The sequence below is a fragment of the Mustela nigripes genome, chromosome 13 (assembly GCF_022355385.1).
Source record: "Mustela nigripes isolate SB6536 chromosome 13, MUSNIG.SB6536, whole genome shotgun sequence".
NCBI lineage: Eukaryota > Metazoa > Chordata > Mammalia > Carnivora > Mustelidae > Mustela > Mustela nigripes.
In genome coordinates this window covers 16,743,924-16,768,359 of record NC_081569.1, presented here as the reverse complement: position 1 = coordinate 16,768,359, position 24,436 = coordinate 16,743,924, and the positions used below count along the sequence as shown (strand labels likewise).

The 24,436-nt window shown below is 45.9% G+C and overlaps 1 protein-coding gene and 1 long non-coding RNA gene across 2 annotated transcripts in view; both read left to right on the top strand.

Annotated features, from left to right (window-relative positions):
* Positions 1-24,436, top strand: part of IGF1R (insulin like growth factor 1 receptor) — a 291,050-nt gene that overhangs the window by 69,177 nt on the left and 197,437 nt on the right. The gene's annotated exons all lie outside the window — the stretch shown is intronic.
* LOC132029101 (uncharacterized) lies at positions 6,679-8,855 on the top strand. Its single transcript, XR_009407713.1, has 3 exons — positions 6,679-6,826; positions 7,036-7,223; positions 8,058-8,855. It is a non-coding gene; the product is annotated as an uncharacterized LOC132029101 (long non-coding RNA).

Here is a 24,436-nt window from a genome sequence, read left to right as displayed (position 1 = left end):
ACTGCTCTTGGGGGATGAAGAAGCCAGATTGAGGAAACGCTCTGTGTCCATGGCTCTTAGAAAGGGAAGGAAAATCATTTAGTTGGCTCCCTGACTGAGTTCAGGAATCCCTTCTTCCAGGATCTCCAGCAGGTGCTTTCATGCACCTGCTATTTTTACCGACATTACGGGAATCACCGTGAACTACTCCTGGGCCCACATATTTCAGTTAATAGTCCCTGTACTTGTATTCCAGTTAAGCCAAGACCTCTGTAATCGACACAGCCTTGCCATGGTCTTGTGTATCGTAAGGTATCCTTGACCAAGGGTGGGTCTTCTAGGTGGGAGGGGGCCGGCAGGGAGAGCAGACAGGACTGCGATGACCCTGGGGTGCTTTGCCCCCTCGTGGAACAGGCTCCGGCTTAGCAAGTGAGAAGAGGGTTTTTTTCCTGCAGTGGATAAAGAAAGCTGCAGGAGGCTGAGTGACCTGGTCTCATGCCTTGTCACGCACAGCAGAGTCCTAAGGAGCTGTCTGTCCCATATCTACGGATTTGGTTATTCAGGAGTGCGCTGCCCTTAAAACATAAGCAAAGGCTTAGGCCCTGGAATATATACAAGTTCAATTAGAACTTTTCATTCCATGAGCACTTTCTAGAAAATAACTTCACACGCTCTCTTAACCGCCTTCCTCCCACCCCAAAAAGTCACAGTGAGGTAGAGGGAAGCTAACTTGGAAAAGGATGGGAACATTGAGCCAAGGCCACGCCCAGGACTCTGAGGGTCCAGCCACATCAGAACCTGGGACATGTCCCATCCATGTCTCCATCTAGGCACACTCTCTCCTTCCCCTGCCACCATCCCCTTTGTTCTGCTCTCTCTTCTACCCTCCAGGGCTCTTGGAGAGGGGGTGAGTGCCTTAAGCCACACTGGTGACACTGTGAACCACGCCAAAACAAACCTATTCATCTGACGGTAGAAACGAGGTTACAGCATCTTATTAGGCCAGAATCTTTGTCTTCTTGTCCGGTGTCTTTACGTGACTCAGTGTTCTCTGAATAGCAATCCTAGGCCATAGTAACCATGTTGACAAAAGGGCGATTTTGCTAATCGGTGTTAAAGCTCTTCAGAACCTTTTAGAAGATTCCTGTGCATTTGGAGGTTTTGCAGATGAGAGCCCGTTTCCCTGACGGTGCTTCAGTGCGGCTTCCAGTGAGCGGGACTTCTGAGGTTGCTGCTGAGCTAACCCGCGCATGCCAGGCCCCTTTTGGGCATCGGGATGTGGGCTCTGGGTGGAGAGGAGTCAGCTACGAGATCTCTATGTGGAGGAATGGACTTTGGTTGCCCTCTGGATCCCTGTGGCAGTTAACAGTCTCTTAGGAAGCAGTGTGTTTGCCGTCATGAATGGCATTCGTGATGAGCAATTAGCATGTCCCAGACATCTTATGAGTATTCTCATTTAATCTGCGTCCGCCCGTAGGGTGGATACTGCCATTCCTTGTTTTGTGGGTAGAGAAAACTGAGGCCACCAGCAAACCCGACGTAACGTGTTAAGATGTCGTGCAAAGCTAAGCAGCCAACCTGAATCCAGACTTGCTTTTCTTTGATTCCGTAGCTCCTTCCTAACTCTCCCTGTTGCCCCCTGCCCCTCTGCCATTTCCTAGAGAGCGCCCCCCCGCCCTCCAAGCCCCCTATTCCTGAACCATCCAGTGAACACTCCCCCAACAATGACTGGATGGTCTGCCATACGCTGGCCAAGGCCAGGCACTGTGTGTGATGAGTTCTTGATAGCCCAGGGGCTTTCGTGCCTGTCTGCCTAGTGACTAGGGTTCTGTAGCGTGGCCCCCGGCCCTGCTCCTCCCCTCTTCCTCCCTAGACTACCCCCCTTCTTTACATGATCAGAAAACTTGGGTGGCTCAGTCGATTGAGCGTCTCCCTTTGGCTCAGGGTCCTGGGATCGAGTCCTGCATGGAGCTCTCAGTTCAGCGGGGAGCCTGCTTCTCCCTCTCCCTCTGCCTCTGCCGGCTGCTCCCCAGGCTCATGCTCTTTCTCTCTCAAATACATGATCAGAAAATTTATGACTCCTCCGATAAAGGAAAGATGAAAGTGGAGTGACATAATGGTCAAATTACAGATGCTTAATTATGAAACAACTTGCTTCTGAGTTGTAGTGCCTTTGTCTCCGTCTTTAAGAGCCCCTGTCTCTTAGGCAGGATTCATTTTTATGTTGATGGATTATTTTCATGTGGGGAACCCAGCCTGGATGCTGATCAGTGATCAAGCACCTTTTTTTAAAACTGATTTTTAACCAGATTTTTTTTTTTTAAATCCTTCTTTAAACTTACAAAAATATCTTTAAATGGTGGGAGAGGGGTGAGCGGTGCTTCAGCTCTGATGAATGGCAGATTGTGGTAAAGGAAGAAAGGGATGCGGTTTACAGGAAACTTTTTATTCTATACACACACACACATACACACACACACACACAATAACAGTCCTATGGGGAGTAAAATATAAAGTGTCAGGAAATGATTTATCGAAGTCAGATCTCAGAATGCTGATTTGACCATGAATGAGGCTCCTGAAAAATCAGTTGGCCATGCAACCTTACATTTATTTTTTTTTTCTTGTTTTCTTTTATTTATTGGGCAAACTGAACTGTGGGTTGCCTGTCCAGAGTTTAATGCTGCCTCCCTCAGGCAAACAACCAGCATTTACGTGGAGTTTTTCTCAGAGAGAAAGGTGTAGCCTGCCGCCTGGCTTTGCCATCCCTTAGCTAAGTCAGGCTGGGGTGCATCTGGGGTGCTCTGCAAAGCCTGTGGAGGGCAGAGGGCTGTCACCTGTGCTCAGGTGGCCTCTTTTCCTTCCGCAGTAGCAGCAAGGCAGCAAGCCCTCCAAGTTGCACCTGGGGCTTAAGGGCAGAACTGAGGTTTTCTTTCCGGGGAAGGGCCCCGGGCAGCCACGGGGCTTCCTCAGGCTGCCTGTCCTCGCTGTCCTCTGGGTGGGTCGGGCACGGGCCAGATTCCTGTGGGCTTAGTCACCACGCTTGCGGGGCTGCGGGAGGATGGGGAAACCGCAGCCGGGCACTCTGTCACCCCAAAGGAATGCCGGCTGGGCCGGAAAAGGTCTCCTGGAGGCCCTGCTGAGGCAAAATAAAGCCCCCTCTTCTTTTCCCGTCATAGAAAAAAGGAACAGGAGGTAGCCACTGCACTCACTGAAGATGACTGTTTCTACTCACTTTTTAAATACTTCTTAAGTATTTTTGTTTTTGCACATTCCCGGATCTGTAGACATACCCACAGTTATTCAAGATAGACATTTTAGTGAACAGTGACGTTTCCGGGGAGAAAGCCTGCCTATGGTTGCCTCTGTTGGTTACCAGTCCTTTTGTCTGTCTGGGAAAGGCTGGCTGGACTTGGGGTCGGGAGCAAAGGGTGAGGTCGGCTGGCTTCAGCCTGGGCAGTCTTCCTTCTCCTGGAGAGGCTAGAGTAGCTCCTCCACAACTTTGCTCCAGACCCCTGTTAGGGGACAACAGAACAAAGGTAGCTCCTAGCTCTTCCTATGCTAACTTGGTTGAGCGACCCCAGGGAGTGGGTAATGGCCTTTTCTTCGTACAGTTTTGTAGGTGGCTTCCTTTTCTCTGGTGGGGAAGCCAGCACCTTCACCCTATGTCAAGAAAGTCCCTTCTAGTAGGAGATCTGAGAATCAGACAGATCTGGCTTAAAGTCTTGGCTTTGTCATTTCCTGCCTCTGACACCTTGCTCAGGAGCTTATCTTTCTAAGGTACTTCTGTAAGGCGGGGCTAGCTCCCTTCCAGGGCTGTCCTGAGGAGAAAAGGAAAGGGCTCAACACAGGGCCTGGCGCAGGACAGCTCTTCAGGCGAGAGACTGAGGCAGTTTAATATTTTTGTTCCCGAGGGTATAATTGTTAAATAGTCCTTGTAGGATGGCAAAGTAGGCACAAAGAATATCGCACATCAAACTGGCTCCTGATTCATACATTTCTAAAGAGTAGAATTCTCACTTTCAGAACAGCTGTTCTGAAAAAAGTCAGATCTTCAGAAGAGTTCCAGTCCAAGATGGCGCTGGAGGAAGACCCCGAACTCACCTCGTCTTTGAACCAGCCCAGTCTACGCTGACTCATAGAGCAGTTCCTTCTGGAGAAAAAAAAAATTAAATCTACACATGCTTATAGAAATTAAGTGAAAAAACACGCAGACCCCTGTGCATAGCGTAATCCTTCAGGTCTGACTTTAAAAAGCGCGTATTTTGTTTTTGTTTTTTTCTGGTGGTAAATATATTCTGGTAAATGCTGGTACAGTCATTAAAAAGTTTTCCAGAAGGGCATCCCAGAATGTGAGAAACACATATTTTTTTCTGTGGAAAGTGACTGGAGATTCTGGGTGACCCTCACTGCTCGTCTTGTACATTTTTTGCCCTGTTTGGATTTTCTGACCACGTGCTTGCTTTGCTTTTATTCTTTTCGGAGATCAACTGGTATTATTCAGACAATAGGGTAGGGTCCCTTCTCTATACTTTTTATTACACTGCTTTGCATTAAAAACAAACAAACAAACAAACAAAAAAACCTCTAATGTGTTTTCATAAGACAGACTTTTCTACATCTGACTGTCCTTCTATGAAAACAGGCTCTGTGTGAGGTCTCAGTGAACTCCCCAGCTCCCTGGAGACATTAACTGGGGGCCTCCTTGCCTTTCCCAGTGAGAAATGGGCTTTCTTAGGGATTGAAGCCTAGGATTCTCCATCTCCATGAGAGCTCAAACAGTAGGCCCTGGCAAGGGCCTTGGTTTAGAATGCCCTTGGGACACAGTGTGTGTGTGTGTGTGTGTGTGTCCTTGGTAAATGGCCTTGGAAGTGTCGTGTGTGCTTCTGGCAAACTCGGATAAGGTTTTCCCTGCGTAACCCTTGGAAAGAACAGTTCTCGCTTGTAACACCCTGTTTCTGCAGGTCCAGGATTTTGTAATTAGAAGTTTATGGGATCACAGGGCCCATTTAAAGGGTATCTGGTCTGAACAGCCCAGTTAAGAACAGAATTTCTATCAGCGGCTCCCTTAATTTCTCAAATATGGTTATTTGTAAATTCATTCTACTGGCTTCTTGTGTTGAATGTTTTATTGATGAAAAGAGGCAAGATTACATAAGGGAGAGAAGGTTTAAAAACGAGGACTCCAATTCTAATGTCAGCATACCACCGCTTCCTAGGCATTAACCTGGGGCAGGTTAACTCATCTCTCTTGGAAATAAAGGTACACCCCATCAGGGGTTTCCGAATGCTTTGACCAGACCACAGTAAGACATAGATCTACATCAGGACCCCAGGATAAAATAAGTGTATGACTGAAATAGATGTTCTTATACTTAATTATACTTAATTAATGTCCCATACTTTGTGTAACATAATGCTCACTTACTCCTTCCTAACTTTCCTTCCTAGTACCCTTAGACTGTCTTTTATTCAAACGCTAGGAGATGCATTCAAATAGATTTTGAGAACCGACGGAGGGCGACTAGTAGTTTTAAAAGCACATTATTAAGGTCTTTTCTGGTTCTGGCTTTGAGTTTGTTCACTCTGAGGGGAAAATCTTGCAGCCAGTACAGGTGGAATGGGGCCTTTGAGGTCAGCCTTCTGTTTTCTTACGAAAATGAGAAGTAAAGGGCATTACTTGTTTCTTTTAAGGCTACCCCTTGAGGATGGGGGATTTTAAGAATTTAAGTATATGTTCCTAATCGTAGGATGTATTTTGTTGTCTAACCACAAGCACTTTTGAATATTTGGAATCTATTTTATCTTGTATAATTTATGTCAGTTCCTATTCTGTAAAATAATTTACAAAAGGCCGGTGATTAAAGTAACAGAAATAATGCCAAATTTCTACCTCCCTGTTCTTCCTCCTAATACTTTGATCCACACAAAAAAATTTAAAGAGTTTGATCACATCGGTGTAATCACTGGTGAATTATTTTGTACGAAAGGCATCGGACGGAGTGACAGCAGATAATATTTGAGTGCTTATTATCTACGGGGCATTCTTCCTATTAAGTCACACTCGTAAATAACCCCATTAGCCAAATTCTAGGCAGGCGTTGTTGGGCATGCGGAATCATTAGATGAATTTTGAAAACAACTCGGTCTGTTCTAAACACCCTACTAGATCCAAACTGTTGTGGACTGGTGCCTGGTAACTTTGACAGCCATTTTGAAATGTTACCATAGTGATAATTCTTCTGGAATCTCAAGTCATTAAAAGTGATATGGCTAACTCTGGGCTGTGTGTTGTAAAAATAGATGTCATGGGATGTGTGAATCCTTTCCTCCACATTATAGTTTATACCAACTGAAGGAATATTTTAGTCGAGGCCTGAATACTTATTAGGGGCTAGCTGCTTGGCTGCCTCTTTGTTTTCTACACAAGTCATGTATCTGCGTAATCATTAACCCTTAAGAATGAATGGCATTTAAAAAGGTTCGATTTTTTTTCTCCCCTCATTTGATTTGTTATTTTGCCTATTGTTTGTTGCTCCCAGTGAATTTTTCAAAAGCTGGGTCATGATGAAAGATTAATCATCACTGATAACTGTTTCCATAGATTTGTTTGTTCAAGTTACATCCAGTGACCTTGGGTTCTGGGGCTGGAATTTTGTGCCTCTCCTTCCCTGGCATCGGGGGTGGGGAGGGCGCCTCTTCAGGGAGTGGGGACTGTGAGTCGGCACAAATCATGTCCCATTTCCCGTAAGGTACTGTGGACCATTCAGTTTTGCGCCTCCCCTTTATCTTCTGAGCACCAGCGTGAGAGTCTGTGTTGGTTCCTTCTCTCCTTAGAGGCATGCAGGTCAGAGACTCACGAATAGCCATTAACCATTTGGGCGGGGATGCGGAGCAGCCCGTTGGAAAACGTGGTCAGCAGCGACAGTGGACTGTGTGTTTCTGCACGGTTGTGTTGTTTGGTTCTACTTGTTGACTGGGGTCACTGGCATTGGGGGAGGTCCAGCTTCCCTTGGCCAAGTGCATAGCGTTAGACCTGCTGTGTTTATCTCATAGGCATGGTGTTCCTCTCAGAGTTCCTTCTTGGTTCTGGGCCCAGTCAGCCAGGCTCAGCAGACATTTGCATGTTGCCGCCCTCTGCCAGGCACCATGCTCAGCTCCTGTGGAGGGATCTGAAGACAAGGGAGCCTCAGCAGCTGTCCAGGAGGAGCCTCACCTGGGTTGGGTTTGGGGGACATGAACAGGTGAATAACCTATACAGGAGTGTGGAGTGGGTTGTATTTGGGCTGTGGTTACAGCGTCATGGGTGTCTGGAAGGGGACATGTTGGTGTGGAGGGCGTCAGGGAAAGGCTTACGGTGGAGCAGGACCTCAGCTGATGCAGAGAAGCTCTCCAGGCAGCAGAGCTTGGGGTCTGGGGTCAATAAAGGCAGTATAAGAATAAATCAGGATGAGCAGATTGCCTCAACAAGTGAGGGAGAGAGTCTGGCAAAAACCCGGTTGTGTGGGGCTGCCGGTGGGGCTGCCTGCCTCTGGAGATTGGACCTGACTTAACAGGCGGTGACCGTGAAGCAGGGGCTAGCTATGAGCAGATCTGTGCTCCATAAAGATTCTCCGACAGTCATTTGGGGAGGGAGAGAGAGAAGTTGGCTGCGCCGGTAGGTGGAGAATGAGTATAGAAAAAGGTGCTAGAGACCTTTCGGAGATAGGGCGACGGAAGAAGGTGAGGGAGGAGGTAGAAAAGAAGCAAAGATGTTAAGGATCACTGAGGACCTGTGGGAGAGGCTGATGGATCATGGATGCCGTTACCTACGATGGGGAAGAAAACAGGACAGGAATTTGGTGGGGAGAGGAAGAAGAATGTTTATAGATTCAATATGTTGAACTTGAGGTGCTTGTGGCCTGAGCACGTGGAGCTGGTCTAGGAGGTTTCTGGAAACACCGACCTGGCTGGAAACAGAACTGGATACCTCTTTTGGGAGTCCTCCCAGTACTTTGGGGGGGTTGTGGGGGGTGGGAAGAAGAGAGCTGCTGGGGCCCAGTTTTTTGGATAAATCTTGGTCTTTTTGAACACTTTAGGTAAGGAGTAGCTGCCCAACGGAAGGGTATGTGTGTCATCGAGCACCTGGTGTATTGCGTGGAGGAAAGCTTCAGTGTGAACCTCTCTTGCACAGAAGACTGGGTCCAGGGGCACCTCTGAGGCCCCAGGGAAGGAGACTGTCTTGAGAGGCTCAGAGTCTTTCTCAGAGAAGGTCTGTTTCACCGGCGCGTGGTCTAGAGGAGGCCAGAGGATTGCGAGTAAGCAAACTGGCCCAAGGCCACTGGGCCCTTGGAGAAGTCAGGCTTGCCCTGCCATTGCCTTCCTCCAGCGCTGTCATTTGAAAGAAGAACTCTCCAAAATCTCTACCCTTATTCTCAGTACAAGCCATTTGCAGCATAAGCACTTGATAAAGATGAGAAGTGATGGACACCCCCTCCACCCCACGTTATCTCATCTTAATAAAATCGGACGGATCGTCGTAATAAAATCCTGGCAAGCTATTTCTGTTTCCCAAATCACCATGATAGGGGCCTCAAACAATGCTCTGAGAGGTACCTGGGGGAGGCAAAGCCTAGGGATTTGTCTCATTTACCTCTAATCATCTCTTCCTTTGCCATTCTTGCAAGTCTTAAGCCTAGATAATTTAGTACACTTGACCTGCTAACAGGCAAGACCATAATGGGGGCTGATATTACATATCTCGAAAGTCTTTTACAGACACGACACAATGGTGGTAGAATAGTTTCCCCAAGCAGCAGGGAACATCAGCCCACCTCATGGGACCCTCAGATGCTGGCTGTGCATGTTGCAATCCTTAGGTGCAAAGGCATGTATGTCCAATTCCTATAAACTGTACTACTCTTTCCAAGTTTTTGTTGTCCTGTAATTTCTTTGGAAATTTCCCCATAATGGCCTTACTTGATGTGAAGATCATGCAGGCTTGGCAACTGGGCATAATAACAGGTGTTCTCCCCTAGTCCTTGCACTCAGATGCATTAACCTAAAGTTATAGGACATGCCATTTTTGTATTCAACCTTTTTTTTTTTTTAATTTTTAAAATACTCAGCTATAAATGCATCCTTTTTAATTTCCAAGTAGGTCAGCCTCAATCAAATCTCAATATTTCTCATCATGCTTTTCTCTCCCTTGAAATGGAAACACGTGGAGAAAAAAGTAGCGTGTTTCGAGTTTTCTCACTGTCCCCAGAATGGCTTGTGGAATTTGCATCCGGGGAGCCTTTGTAAGAGTGACATTAACTTTGCAGTAAAGTAACTGATCCCAGACCTGTGTCACTTCCAGCTTAGTCAGGCGCTAACAAAGCAACTTAAAACTTAAACGGAGGTGTGAGCTTGATAAATCAGTGCATGTTTTGGACTAATTGGTGATCACCCTTCTAAATATTAACTGCACTTTGTACTTTAATGATGCCAGGAGGCTGATTGTGTAACCTTTGAATGCCTCCCTGAGTTTGGAGAAGAACTAAATGAAGATGGTGCCTTCGCACTTGAAAAGGACTTTTGGGACGCTATGAATCACTTTCTTTGAAATGCAATTTTTGTATTGTTTACTTTTTAATGATGTTGTTCCGAATTTGGTATTTTCCATCCACGCAGGGACGCATTTGCAGGTTAAACTTAGAAAAAAAAAAATTCTCTACAGCCTAAATGTAAAACCTGGCCCTGAGGAAGGGCTGTTTAATTCTACTTTCAATTTCCTGTATTTAAAAAAAAGAAAAGTATCGGTAACAATATCCTTTCTTCTCGTCCCTGCTTCCTAGTGATGCATGAGAACTTGGAATGTTCTAGTGTCAGTGCTGATCCGATTATAACTGTAGGCACTGTGGGTTCCCAACTTGGGGAGCTCAGAGGGGCTGTTCCCTGCAGTGAGTGCTGTGACCCAGCATGAAGGGAGATGACCACTCTGGCCCAGTCATATTCCATTCCTTGAAATCCAGGAGGGGCCTCGTGGGCCTTAAGGGAAATGAGTTGTGTGCTGTATCTTCACTTACATTTCCAAAGGCCAGGGGTGGGATTGGGGGTAGGATTGGGGGTAGGGAAACATTTCAACTGGTTTAATGCAAAACAAGACAAAGTAAGCCAAACAACAACTCATCTTACGTAATGGAAAAGTCTTGGACTGGGGCAGGCTTCGAGAGTCCCACTGGTGGGGGGGGTGCGTGATTTCACAACTCAGCTGGCAGCTCATGGGCCTCATTCTTGGGGTCCTTGGGGCAGTGGAAGGGTTATCAGCAGCTTCAACGCTGTATCCCCCAGCTTTGGATTCAGACCGGAAGAGACAGTGTCCGGTCTTATGCCACAGCTTTGTTTCCTTATGTCTTTGTGTGCTATAAACTATGCCTGCCCCCCACCAGTGGCTTCCAAAGAAAGGATGCTTCTGTGAGCCAGCCTGGACCACAGGTCCCTGAACCTCAAGGAGGAAGAGGACAGGGTGGTCCACCCGAGGAAAATGCGGATATTCTGCTCAGAAGGAGGAGGATTGAGAGACCGCACTCGCTGACCGTGGATGGCCGGTAGGATGTTTGCGGACATACATTTCAGCGTCTGAATAGCGTGGAGGACAAACATACCACTTCTGGGTTTTTCTCTCAGAGAGTTACTTATCTCTGCCCGGAAAAAGAGCCCTGCGCCTGTGCTCTGTTGTCACAATTGTATCGAACAGGGACATCAAATTAAAAACTTTTGGGCTCGCTCACCAAAAGGGTTTCCTGTACAGCACTTCCCTGAGGGGGGATTGCAAGTAGTTACTCATCCATTTCATTGATCTATCGTTTTTATTAAAAAGAAAAAAAAATCCAAGCAACAGAGGAAGTGCAACCAGCTGCCTAACGAGTGGAGATGATAGGAGATGATATTTTGATTGCATTAATCTATATCCTGTTAGTTCACTTTGCTCCTGTCACTGCGACTGGTGAAGTTACTAATGTGAACTAATTACATTTGCTCTGAAAAGCCAGCATTTTTAATGCGTCTCAGCAAGAAAGGTTAATATTATCCATTTAACAGCATGAATGAAACATTGTGTGTGTTGAACTCAAACTGTCCCGAAAGCTTGGATAATAAAAAACCCAGTGGGTTCTTTTACAACCCCCCAGATAAACAGCTTTTGGTGAGAAACACTTAATACTTTCTTCTCTTTAAATCTGACTGGGCGGAGGGCAGTCAGTGTTGGGTGCTGTCTCTTCGCGGGGCAGTCTGGTCACTGTTGGTGACATAGAGCACACGACAGAAGGTGCTCCCTCTTTTAAAAATCTGCAAGGGGGCTGCATATGTTTTCCTAATCAGTGGGGGCTAGTTTTAAAGAGAAAAACAAGTCACCTCACCTTCCTAAATAGTAAAAAAACTAAAAAAAAACAAGTCACCTCACCTTCCTAAATAGTAAAGCCTTCCCTCCTGTTGTAAAAGCATCTAGGAATTACCAAGACCTGTAACACCAGACAGTTTGAAGGTCGGTCACTTTGCTGGAACCAACCAGCTGCTGCTGAAGACAGCATTTTGGAGAGGGGGTGTTCTGGGAGGGGTATGTTGTCTATGGGGACGTGGTGGGCCCAGCCACTTGCCCACACGCGTGGTACCTGCCGTGATCCCTTCTCTTTAATTGTCTCCAGCTTTCTTGTGACTTGCTCAGTGGTCAACGGTGGGAGTGGGCACAGCCCACAAGCCGCTGCGGCCCGTCCATCATCTTGGGAGCCGCCGTGTGGCATTCTCTCTGGGACACGGTGTGGCAGCTTTGGGCTGGTGACATTTGGCCACCAGTTGGTTCCTTAGTGTCTTTCAGCACAGAGATTAGGAACCCAGAGAGGATCTGTCCTGCCAAGAACATGACCTGTCTGTCTCTTTCTCTCTCTCTCTGGGGAGAGAGTAGGGAGTGAGGGATAGGACCTAGAAATACTCTTTTGGGAGGGACTCATCCAAAAGGTTGGGCTGAGGCACAGAACTTCTGATGTTGCGATCTGGCAAATTCCAGATTATCCTCTGGTAAATTTTTCAACAGGAATTTTTCAAAAACAAGTCATTTAAAAGAAGAATTTGAAGGGTTCATCTCGTCTCCTTCCTTACTCTTTTCCCGTCCTCACCAGTATCCTAGGAGGAAGAAAAGTAGGTTTTAGAAAAACTTTTTGCCATGATATATATATATATATATGATATGATATGTTATATATGATATATGGTAAATAAATAAAATCTTAAGATATATATATTCATATATATGAATAAAATTAATAAATCTATTTACTTTAGCTAGAGAGAACAAGAGAGAGAGAGTATGAGGAAGAGTGGAAGGGAAGGGAACTGCAGACTCCACCCTGAGTGCAGAGCGCAACGTGGGGCTTGATCCCACAGCCCTGAGATCATGACATGAGCTGAAATCCAGAGTCAGCACTTTACAGACTGAGCCACCCAGGCGCCCCTGTCATCGTATACTTTTAAAGCAGTCTGAGCCTGTCAAGATCCAGGTCGATCACTGTTGATCCAAGAGCGGCAGGATGAAGCCAGAGGAGGAGAGGGAGAGTGTGGGTGGGGAAAGAGTGGGAGGTTCTGGAAACTTCTCTAGCCTTTTCTCTGGCCCTCGGTCAGCCCTTGAGGATTTGTGCTGTTTGTGCTGCATCACCAAGGAAAGACCCACTCAGGGTCTGGATGGCTGTCATAGGAGCACAAGTGTTTCCCCATCCTGAGCTACGCTCCTACAGCCCTGTTTACGAAGGTCTGTCGCTCCGATTTGGATGATACCTCCAGGCAGGCTGCTTCCTCTGGTTGCAGTTGTCCTTGGGGGTTTTCCCGTGCTGGTTGGTCATGCTCGTGGTGTGCCTGGATTAAAATCCTGTGACGGTCCCCCAGCGCATATCTGCATTTGTTCGCAGGAGCCCTACAATGAAAATTGAGAGGCGGCTGATAGCCTTTACTTGAGCAGAACATGATTTATTCCTCATGGGAATAAATGGGAAGCCAGCTGAGGAAGAGCTTTCTTCTAAATGACTAAGATTTAGAATGACCAGGAGGATGTGGTATCCTATTCAGAATTAGGCTTTTGTACTGCTCACAGCTGAGCCCTTGTCTGTGTGTCTGGGGTGGATGTCCTTGCTTGATGTGGGTGAGGGTCCACCTTTGTTCCTGGACACCATAAAGCTGAACCTCCTTGCCTTGTACATGACTCAGGCCTGATAAATACCAAAGAGGAGGTATTGATGAATGTGTATGGTCTTTGGCTTTAAGTTCCAGTATTGATATCCGAGCTAGAATGCCATGCCATAGCATTTTAGTCTTGACTTGTATATTATCAGGCACTTGTGTCCTTTTGAGACCAAGCCACCCCCCCCCCCCCCCCGCCCAACCCCCAGTGATTTTGAAGATTTGGATGGATATATCCTCAGTTGTATTTTCAGGTGAATTTCCCTATTAAGGTTATAAATGGCCAGAATTACTGGAAATTCGGACTTGTGCTTGAATACCTAATGACGCCTACCATCCCATGTTACAATTTTCCAGGCATACTCAGTTGAACCACCCAACTGCCATTTAGGTCAGCATAACGAACTCCGGTTTACATTCCGGACAACTGAACATCAAGTGCTTTTGCTGACGCTTCTTAAGTTTATAAAAAAAAAAAAAAAAATCCATGGTTAAGTGGATAAATGGTGGCTAAATGTGAACCCTCACACCCTTCTCCCCCACCTAGGATGTATACTCTTATATCCTGAAACAGAAAACAAAATAAGAACAAGGTTCGGATGACCTTTTGTCCTACTTAAAAACTTCAAAGTTTACATTGCTTGGAAAAAAAAAAAGTAGTTCTAAGTTTGTGGGAACAATGTGCTCACTGTTTGCATGTGGTCACTGCATTATCAGGGAGCTGTACTCTTTGTGCATTTTAGACAAAATCAACCTGATTCATGCTTGACTCAGGAACTGCAGAACAGCCAGGAAAGGGTGGTGGCTGATCTTGGCCGTTCTTGGTTTTGTGAAAGGACGGCTTGTGCACCAAGTGTCTGGGAACCTGTTGAAGGTCTAGTGTGAGAGAGAATCTTCTGCCTTTGTGCTCCTCTCGTCCTTTCCAGCAGCTCTCATGGTAGTTTTTCACCCCTTTCCTCAAAGTGGCACTTTGGCGCTTTTTACGCATCAGAGTGTAACTGTGGATATTTTATTATCAACAGAATTGCACATTGATTTGTGACCTTCTGTCTTCTGATACCAAGTGGCACTTTTTTGGCTTCATCAGAGCCTCCCTTAAAAATTTGCCTTTGAACTTGTGATGAAAGTAGAAAAATAGTCTGTGAAAAATGGCCCCTTTGCTCAAAGAAAATATTAACCTTACGGCTGGAGACTTGCTCTGAAGGAGAGGATGGGAATCTCGTGACTGGGTCCAGCATGTGTCCTGGTCCCCTTGCCATGTGTGTTTACAAGGGACGAGGTTTGAGGGTTCTATGAAGTAACTCAAGCCTAGGGAAGGAACCTGAGATGACCCTCGCATAGAGTCACTTTCAACTTAAAATATTTTGCCCCCATTCTTTGCTTTGGAAAGTGAAAGCATGAGGGCTAAATGTTAAGTTTTGATGATTAGTCCTTGATGCTCCAAAATGTCTTCCCATTCCTCCGTTTGTTGCACGTGTGATGCTTGGCCCTGACTTACCACACCTGGTGCATGCCTTTAATTCACCATGGGATGCCTGTGGCTTTTTGAACTCCCCTTTCCAGTTTTTTTCACCCCCTCAGAGAACACCATTGCTGTGGTTGACAGAGATGATAAATGGGGCCGAGACTAAATGAAGGCTAAAAGAGCATTTAACAGGCCAAGAATCTGAAGCTTTTAAGAAGAAGAAACAAAAGGGGCACCTGGGTGGCTCAGGGGGTTAAAGCCTCTGCCTTCCACTCAGGTCATGATCCCAGGGTCCTGGGATGGAGCCTCGCATCAGGCTCTCTGCTCAGCAGGGAACCTGCTTCCTCCTCTTTCTCCGCCTGCCTCTCTGCCTACTTGTGATCTCTGTCTGTCAAATACATAAATAAATAAATCTTTAAAAAAAAAAAAAAGAAGAAGAAGGAGAAGAAGGAACAAAAAACAAGAAAGCCACACAAAGCCAAAACACAGTCTTGAAGCACACCCATCAAAACCCGAGTTTCAGAATTCCCTGCAGCCTTGCTTGCCAAATCATACTGTAAACTCGAAAAGGCTTTTGTGGTTGGTCATATGTGACATAAGAAATCGATGTGTCCAAGAGAAGCAGAATTTCTCTTTTTGAGGAGAAAAGTACAACAAAGGAAAATAATTTATTTTGAGATATTTTAGTTACAATAAATATGTGGCTTGCCATCTCTGTAAGGGCAAAGATTTTTGGTTGGTAGGGTCTTGAACACAGGATGAAAGAGGGCATTAAAACGTCCCAGCTCTAGTCTATGCATTATGGCTGCACATGTGAGAACACTGTAAAATTCACACGGTTTAAAAAGTGGTTGAGGGGCGCCTGGGTGGCTCAGTGGGTTAAGCCTCTGCCTTCCGCTGAGGTCTTGATCCTGGGGGCCTGGGATAGAGCCCTGCATTGGGCTCCCTGCTCAGCGGGGAGCCTTCTTCCTCCTCTCTCTCTCTCTCTCTCTCTCTCTGCCTACTTATGATCTCTGTCTGCCAAATAAATAAATAAAATCTTTTAAAAGAAAAAAAAAAGTGGTTGATTTAGGGAGTCCTCTCTCCATCCCTTGGCATCCCCATGTGCCTCTTTCTCCCTTCTGCCTCACCATTTCCTGTGTGAATCTGGGTTGGCTCTTTAAAGTGATGGAGTGAAATTTAATGGTCTCAGGAAACCCCACTTCGTAGCCTACAAGAAGAGGTCTTTCTGGTCAGCAGATCTCAGTCAAATGTATCTGTGGTCCAAAAAAATCCTTCTACTGAGTAGAAATAGCAAAGAATGGTATTTAATAATGCTTTGAGATTTTATTTTTTTTCTGAAGAGTTTTATGTTCTGTATATTTCAGCCTAACTTCACATTTCTGGATTTTCTCTCGGGAAAGTTGTTCGTAGAAACTGCTGTGTTGACATGTTCGTATCCCTTTCCTTCAAGGGTGTCTCCCCTGGAAGTCTTTTGATATGGCTCAAACATGTTCTTTTTCCTGAGCATTCTGGGGTCAACAGAAATCTGTGCACTATGACAAACTGTTGGCTTTTCAGTTTATAGCATTTCCTAAAACTTGTAGATGCTACGTGGAGATGGGACTTTCCTCTAGGGTTAGGTAAAATCCTTCCTTCCTGGGTGAGGTTCACACTCCGGTCTTGCTCATTTCCTTCTGCACCAGAGGGAGACTCCGCATTGCCTTTCACCAGGCACAGAGGGTCACATCAGAAAACAGCAGACTCTTAGCAAAAACCTCCCCGCATGAGAATAAATTGCCAAGTCCTTTCCAGGCCAATGAAGGGGGCTTCACGGGTCGCATTTCCACGTGTTGGAGAGCAGACGTGCGCTTGCATACCTGCCGGCCGCTGCTAGCCCCTCACTGCCTTCTGGTACTCTCTCTCTCCCCTTTCGGGAGAGTCGTTCTGCTTAATTGAGAGGATTCCTCAGAATTGTTGGATTTTCCCAGGAGATGCCGTGAAGGCTTGTCTTCAAGATATAAAACCAGGTCTTGGTGTGAAACTTTCAATAAGTAGGTTAAAAGGCATCTCTCTGGGGCACTTGAGTGGCTGTCTGCCTTTAGCTCAGTCATGATCTCGGGGTCCTGGGGTAGAGCCCGCATCGGGCTCTCTGCTCAGTGGGGAGCCTGCTTCTCCCTCTCCCTCTGCCCTTCCCTCTGCTCTTGTGCTCTCTTTCTCTCAAATAAATAAGATCTTTAAACAAAAAAGGCATATCTCTCTTGTTCTCTTTCTACGTGTGAATTTTTATGTGGTTAATAATATAATTGTATATACTTATTCATTTAATGTCCATTGTTTATGTTTATAATATATATGTTATATATGCACATGTATGTATGTGTGTGTGTGTATGTATGCATATTCATGGAAGACTTCTAGTACCTTTGAAAGGATTGAGAGGCTTAGTTGATGGTTGGCTCTGAGGAGTATCCAGTGACAGTGGTGGGGACGGGGGAGACAATAGCTGAGCTGGTATGAGGGAGGGAACTCAGCCGTTTCAGAATCATTCTGTTCCTGGTAAGCCAGGCTACAGCACCTCCTTCCTTAGCTGGTTCCTGAAATGGCTTACCCCCCATTCAGCTGGGTGGGAAAAGTCTCTTTCAAGATCAGAGTTTCTTCCGAGGAGTGTATCCAGCCCTCCCACATGCATATCCTGTTAAATATCAGTTTAAAATTAGCCCGGGCCTGGAGAATGGACATCAGGGAGCCAGGTCTAAAAACAGATCCGTTTGTGGATAAATGAGGAATTCGGTGAAATTTTGAAAATAAACCCAACCGAGCTCGTGCTGCTCTTGGTCACCGTGAAAGCAGGCAGGAGTGGTGAATAGTTTGGTCTGGCTGAGCTGTAAAAATGCTTGAGGGAACACGTGGGACCAGCTCGTGGGAATTTGTGTGGGCTGGGGAGTTCTGACACCGTGAAGGTGTTTGCAACAATTTCTGAAGGGATTCAAATAATTTTCTAGAGTTAACTCCAGGCTGACGTGGCTTGATCTGAGCGACTCCCAGCCAGAACTCCTGCGTTGTGATATTAGCATTAGGTTTTCTGAAGTTCAAATTGAAAAAAAAAAAGTATTTTTTCCCCTTATTTTAAAACTACAGACACTGATCATTTGGGTTTGTTTCTAAATAATATTATTTTCACTTGTTGTAAAAATTGGCTCACCGGTATAATAATTGCCCTCATAACAAATCCCTTAAGGAGACATGTGTTAAGTTCATCATGATTTCATAGTAAATAGGTCATTTTCAGATTTTTTTTTTTATATTGCCCCTTCTTTCAAGAGACTAGCGCTTCTGTGTCTGCCTTTTGAAAATAAAGTACTAATTAGATGGATGTTAACATTAAAGGAGGTAAGATGGAAATGCTTGGCTGTTTTTATAATTTGTTGTTGATAAGATTTAGAAGCACAAACACAGTAAACGGTATTTCCATGACACAGATACATCAAGTTCTTACAAGATACCTTTGAGGTCAGTGGGATTTTCATGTCATCTGGAGGAGGGCGGGCCAGTGACTCATTCATGTCTTCTTTCATTGGTTCATTCATTATATAAATACATATTAAGTGCTCACTGGGCACCAAGGAGTCGTTTGCATACACTGGCACTTGTTCCTGTGGATGGACTCTCAGGAGACACGTGAATCACACTGGCTACAAACAAAGGGATCCTTGCATCCGTGATGCCTGCCACAAGGGCCAGGTGTAATGCTATGAGACCAGGAGGGAAAGGAAATGATGTGTAAAGGGCCTGTGGTGAGAGTGAGGGGCCAGGCCATGGCAGGGCCCAGAAGCCATCATGAGGGTTGGGTTTTAATAAGAGCAATGGAAAATCAGTGTAGAATATTGAACGGATAGGATGTGTGTGTGTGTGTGCGCGCATGTGCGCGTGTGTGTGGGTGGGTGTGAGAGAGAGAGAGAGAGAAAATGTTATGTTGGCATTAAAAAAAATCACTGTGTCCACAATGTGAAGACAGATAAGAAAGGAGGCCGATTACACCTCTGTCGAAGTGAGCAAGGTCAAGCATGAAGCCCACTTGGACTAGTAGACGTACTGAGAAGTTGGAGACTGGAGAGAGATGAGGAGGCGACATTGCCCAGATTTGTGTTGAGGAGCAGGTGGGCAAGATGTCCAGGGTCATATCTGGGCTTCTCATGCTGGGGTGAGGGAATGCTGGAGGGAGACCAGAGACAAAGATGGTGAGCCTGAATTTGTTTTTTTAGAGATGATGAGTCTGGGCGCCTCTGAGTCATAGAGGCCTTTGGAAGTGAGGACTGGTGCTCAGAGGGAGGTCTGGGCAGGCAGCTGGCTTGGGAGGTTGTCTGTGTGGAGGTGGTCCTTGAAGGCAGAAACAGTCCAGCATCCCAGGGGGTTCAGGGCAAGAAGGTTAGGCCAGGGACAGATCTTAGAATGGCAGCATTCAAGGGCCAGTGGAGGAACCAGGGGTCTCTAGGAACGCAGGGATCTCCAAAGACCCAAGAGGTCCGAGTGCAAGGAGGAAAGCCAGGGAGTGTGGCGTTCAAGATTCCAGGGGATTGGGTTTTAGGAGAAGGTGGCTGGTCAGGGGAGCCAGTGGACACTAAGAGCAAATGAGGAAGGGAAACGAAGATGTTTACTGGGTCTTGCAACCGGGAGGCCCTTGAGGACCGCACCTGAGAGCTGAGTCAGTGCAGGGGTGAGGCCAGCCGCAGCAGCTTTGGAGAGCGGGCAGGACTGAGGGGGAGGACTTGTGAGGACACAGGGAAGTGTGGCTGTGCCTGGGAGGAGAGGATGGCAGCTGGGGAGGGGGAGGCTTCCAGTGCAGACTGTTTTCTGTCACAGACAATAGGGGCCAGCGGAGGGACTCTGCCAGGAGGGGAGGGTGGAGTGGGGAGCGGAGAGGGAAAGCCCAGTACTGCTCCAGAGACTTGCGGTGGCTCCCAAGCGCAGATGAAGGTGTGCCCTGTAATTAAGAGAAAGGACAGAGGGTCCCTTAAAGGGGATGGTAAAGTAAACAGCTCCCCCTTTTATGTCCTGTTATGGTATTCACTGTGGGCTTTGTATATGTTTCCTCATTTCATCCTTGCAAACTCCTGTGTGTAGACGCTGCCATTACCTTCTTGTAGAGGAGGACACGAAACCCTGGAGGGGTAAGAAACAGCCCCCAGGCCCCCAGCGGAGACGGCTAGCACGAGGCGATGGCCCAGGCAGTCCCCTTCCCTGAGCCCAGCTGGAGTGGAACGGCGGCTTGTACTCTGACCCAGAGGCCGGGGTGTAGCTGTGTAAGGACTTTTTTTTTTTACCCAGTAGAATTTAACATGAACTCACTGCTTTCGGGGATGGTTGCATTTATTTTAATGATTAGCTCTTTTTCTAGAAATATTAACTAGGGTAGGGAGGGGAGAGCTAAGCACTCTTCAAGTAAAACAGATTCTGCGTATTGATTCAGTGCATTGAGCTTTCTGCTAAATTACAGGGTTAATTTACACCTCGTTACACTCTGGGCATCACGAAATGATGGCCACACATTTGTTCTAAAATGGTACTGCTTATTCTTTCTTGGAGGGCCACTTGTGGTACTAAGCTTTTGCACCCCTCCCCCCGCATTGGCTGCCCTAGGGGTCCCTGGAATGACCAGTGACATGTCCAGTTCCCAGGGAGGGAGCTGGGAGAGGCAGAGACCCCCAGGCAGGGGCCTTTGCGGAACTCCTCAGTGGCAGAGCTGGACCTGTCCTTCCCTCCCTCCTGGGCCCCCACTCCCCTCTCTCTCATCTTACTTGAAATGAGAGCGGAGTTCGGAAACCGGCCCGCGTGGGGGCCCTCGGTAGGGCAGGAGCCCCGTGCTCCTCTCTGGTTTTGTGACAATATCCTGAGGATAAAAGAAGGGGAGAAAAACATCTTCGAGGAATCGCAGATGCTTCTGAGGAAGATGTCGGGCTGCAACTCCTGGCGCCTGTTCAAATTCCTCTTTGGAGAAACTTTTGTTTTCCCTTCCTCTCCCGCTTTGAGGGTGAAAGCTGTTCTGAAACTGACAAGTGAGTCCAGCCATCTCCATTGTCAAGGCTGTGGAGAAACTAGAACTCTTCAGGCAGCGCCTAGGAGAGGGCAAAATGGCGCCGCCTTTGTGGAAGGCAGCTTGGTGGTGGTGGGGGGGATCCATGAGAGTCATGTGAATGTGAGTAATCTTTGTCCTCAAAGTCACTTCTGGGAATTTGTCGTTGGAGGACACTTGTGCTCATACTAACTGCAGCACTGTTTGTGATAGTGATAGACGGGAACAACCCTGGTGTCCTTCAGTCGGGGGACTGGTTGGTAAAGGAAGAGTTACACACAAAATGGAGTACCTTAGCTTTCCGAAGCGTGAGGGTACTCCATGTTCTGTGTGAAGGTCTCCAGGATAGAAGTGAAAAAGGCAAGAAATGCTTCTTTTTTGTGAAATTTAGATAACTAAACAAGACGGTGTCTTTGCTTTCGTTGATGTCCGTATAGAGTCGCCCCAGAAGGAAAACCAAGAAACTGGTTGGCATGATGATGTACGGGGGCAGGTGGAGAACAAACTGGGTGGGGACGGGGATAGGAGGGCCATGCCTATGGTTTACATTTTTGCATCATTTTTTTAATCTTAAGTCTTGTGCTTATTTTACAGATCAAAACTTTTCAATATTTTTATTTATTTATTAGAGAGAGAGGGAACCCAAGCAGGGGCAGTGGGAGAGGAGAAGCAGGCTTTCCGCAGAGCGGGGAGCCAGACACGGGGCTTGATCCCAGGACCCTGGGACCATGACCTTCACCGGGGGCAGATGCTTAATGACTGAACCACCCAGGTGCCCCTACAGATTAAAACTTGAAAAGCAAAAAGCAGCACTGCTGGGCTCTCTCCCGTTGTGCTTTGGATTTCCCTCTAGGCTGATCTAGGATGACATTCCCTCTTGCAGGAAGACCAAGTGACAGGTGCAAGTCCGTCCCCCTTGCGTAGATCTTTTTGTGTAACATGCAGGCCATTCAGGCAGCTGCCCTGGGATGCTTCACAGAAATCACCCTGGCAGTTGCGTGGATTTCTCCCACAGTCTCTGTCTTTCTAACATCCCACTCATCAGTAGAGGAGATGCCTGTGTAATTAATGTCTTGGTCTGTAGAAGTGGGTATCTCCACACAGCATGCCTGTCTTTCTCTTTTGGTCTCCTTGTCCTTGTCATTATTAAGTCACAAGTTCTGCTGATCAGATATTCTCCCTTATTCTAAAGAACTTATTTCTGTTCTGTTTTGTTTTTGAGAGCAGAGGCCCTTAGGTGCATGCAGTAATGAATTCAAAGGGCTAAATGGGTGTGTCTTGTTAGTTCTTTGAACCTCTTTTGGTACTTGAATGGTTTTGATTTTTCCCTAACTAGAACTGGTGAGGAAACCCTTTGAACATGCCTTCGGAGTAGCAGTGTTCTTACCTGCTGTCTTATCCACTCGTGCATTGATCCTACGCTGTCTTGATAGATGAACTTGTAATTCACCAGGGTCCTGGATCATTCTGATTAATTTCTCAAGCTATCCACTATTTAACTGTCTAAAGCCAAATGTTCAGGAAATAAAGTAAATTCATGCTGGTGACTCCGGCAATCTACCTTTATAGCTGTTTATAATTGGATATAATCCCATTTATTGGCACCCTTTTCCTATTAGGTTGTAAATAGAGTAAGCAATTTTGGGTGCTATGCTAGTTAGTTGAGTATGGGTGATTTTGCATCTCAGATTCTTTCTGACGATGAAATATTAGAAGAGACGTGTGAGCATGAGAGCTGTGTTGTGTAGTCCCGGAGGGGGGTTGGTAATGATTAGAAGAGGTTTCAAAATTTAAAAAAAAAAAAGAAAAAGCTACCCCGAACCATACCCTCTGGATAGTGAATTGACTGGTGGATTATCACTCTGTGGTTGGGACTTTTGGGAAAGTCTGAAAGGTTCTGTTGTCTCTCTCAAAAGCAAGAGAGAGACAGTAATATCAAATTTGGGTTAGCTGTGTTGTAGCACACACGAGTGAGTATCGCTAGTTTGTTGGAAAAATGGCTCATTACGGACTTTTAAAAATATGACCCCTAATACTAGCTTTAGTAGCAGAATGGTTCACTGTGTGTGTGTGCGTGTGTATGCACGTGTGTGCCTGTATGCATGTGTGTGTCTGTATATGTATTCCTGTGTGGGGTGGAGAGGGGATTAGTTAGGTCAAAATTTTGAAATCCCTCTGGAGGAGATAAATGTTTGTCTGTTGAATCGTTCTAAAACTAAAAATACCCCCTCCCTTATTTTTTTTATTTCTGATTTTGCTTACTGCAGGGAATAATTCCTATATGGCCAGAGTATGCTTTTACATTTATACTTCTGATGTATAATTTGTCCTTTCTTTACCCATCAGGTACACACCTCAGGATTATTGTAAAAGGAAAATGTGTGGACAAATCGCCTTTTTCTATTCACTTTCATTGTAAAACCTGGAAAAGCTGTGGGATCTAAAGCAAATCCCGTTTATGACTCCTAATACTCACTTGTAGGACTTGCTTGCCTTTTTTCAGCATTCAGAGTGTTTTAAATTAAAACTTTTTGCTGTGTAAGTAGATTAGTTCATTGGCAATCCGTATTTTGGCCTCTTTCCTGCAGACGTTTCATTAATTGCTTTTATTCTTGAAGCCCTCCTTGCTTTACTTCTAAGACTTGATTTTCAGCAGCTACAATGGTTATTCCAGGAGTTATTAGAATTAAGAGCCAGAGAGAGATGCTGTTTATGTCACATTTTAGGCTGGGCTGCTGCACTCACATATTGCGTGTGGTGGGGGGTCGGGTTGTCTAGAAGGGCTCTCCTCTGCCAGGTGGGGTGGGACAAAACCTTTTGGCTGCATCTCTTTCTTTTTTTTCCCAGTGAGACCCCAAATGTGCATTCGTTAAGTAGTTCCGGTTGGTTCATTATTCAACCAGTATTTGTTGTTTCTGAAGATACCATTACTTATTTCTCTCTCTCTCTCTCTTAGCTTTAAAAAATTGAGTTTAGGTAAGATTAGGGTCGAGGCAGTATAATTTAATAGATTATTTACCGCTTCTCTGAAACTCTCCTTCACCCATGAGATGGGACTGACACCACCTGTCTAACTGGCTCAGATACTCCAGGCTCACATTTTTTTGAGTAACAAGTGATTCACCCTGGGAGCCAGCAACCTAAAAGCTGATTTCAGAAATGCTTCTGTTTGATTTTTAGGTTGCTTTACAACCCACCCACGTGAGGTCCTGACCCTTGAGCATAAGGGTCTTTCTTCTCGTGACCACTCCCCTTTTTCAAGCTTTATAAACTTCTACTAGTACCTACTAGTGGGAGCCACAGAATAAATCCTTTTATTATGTAAATACCGTTTAATTCACCTATTTTTTAAAACTCCAGGTTTTTGTACTTGCTTTGTTGTAGTTAGCCAGTGGGGACTGCTGTCTTTCGGTGTGTGCAGAGGCAGAAGTTTAAACTGTATCTTCAATATTTATATTTCTGTTTGTTCTTGGTGACACAAAGTGATTTGGGTCACTCTGACATTTAATCAAGTTAAACAATGTAGCTCTTGGAAAATATGTCTAGCAGGTAATCTGAGAGCTAGTTTTCCAGTAAAACAAGGGGGAAATTTCATCAGGATTAATTTATTAATTTCTTAAGCATCTCTTTCCCAGTTTGGCTTGGTCTTCTCAGTTTTCGAAGTTCCCATCAGCAACTGTGCCCTCTCTCGTTATTTAATAATGAACGGTTACAAATTGTTTGTGTGTTTTTGTAATTAGAATGTGATCGCA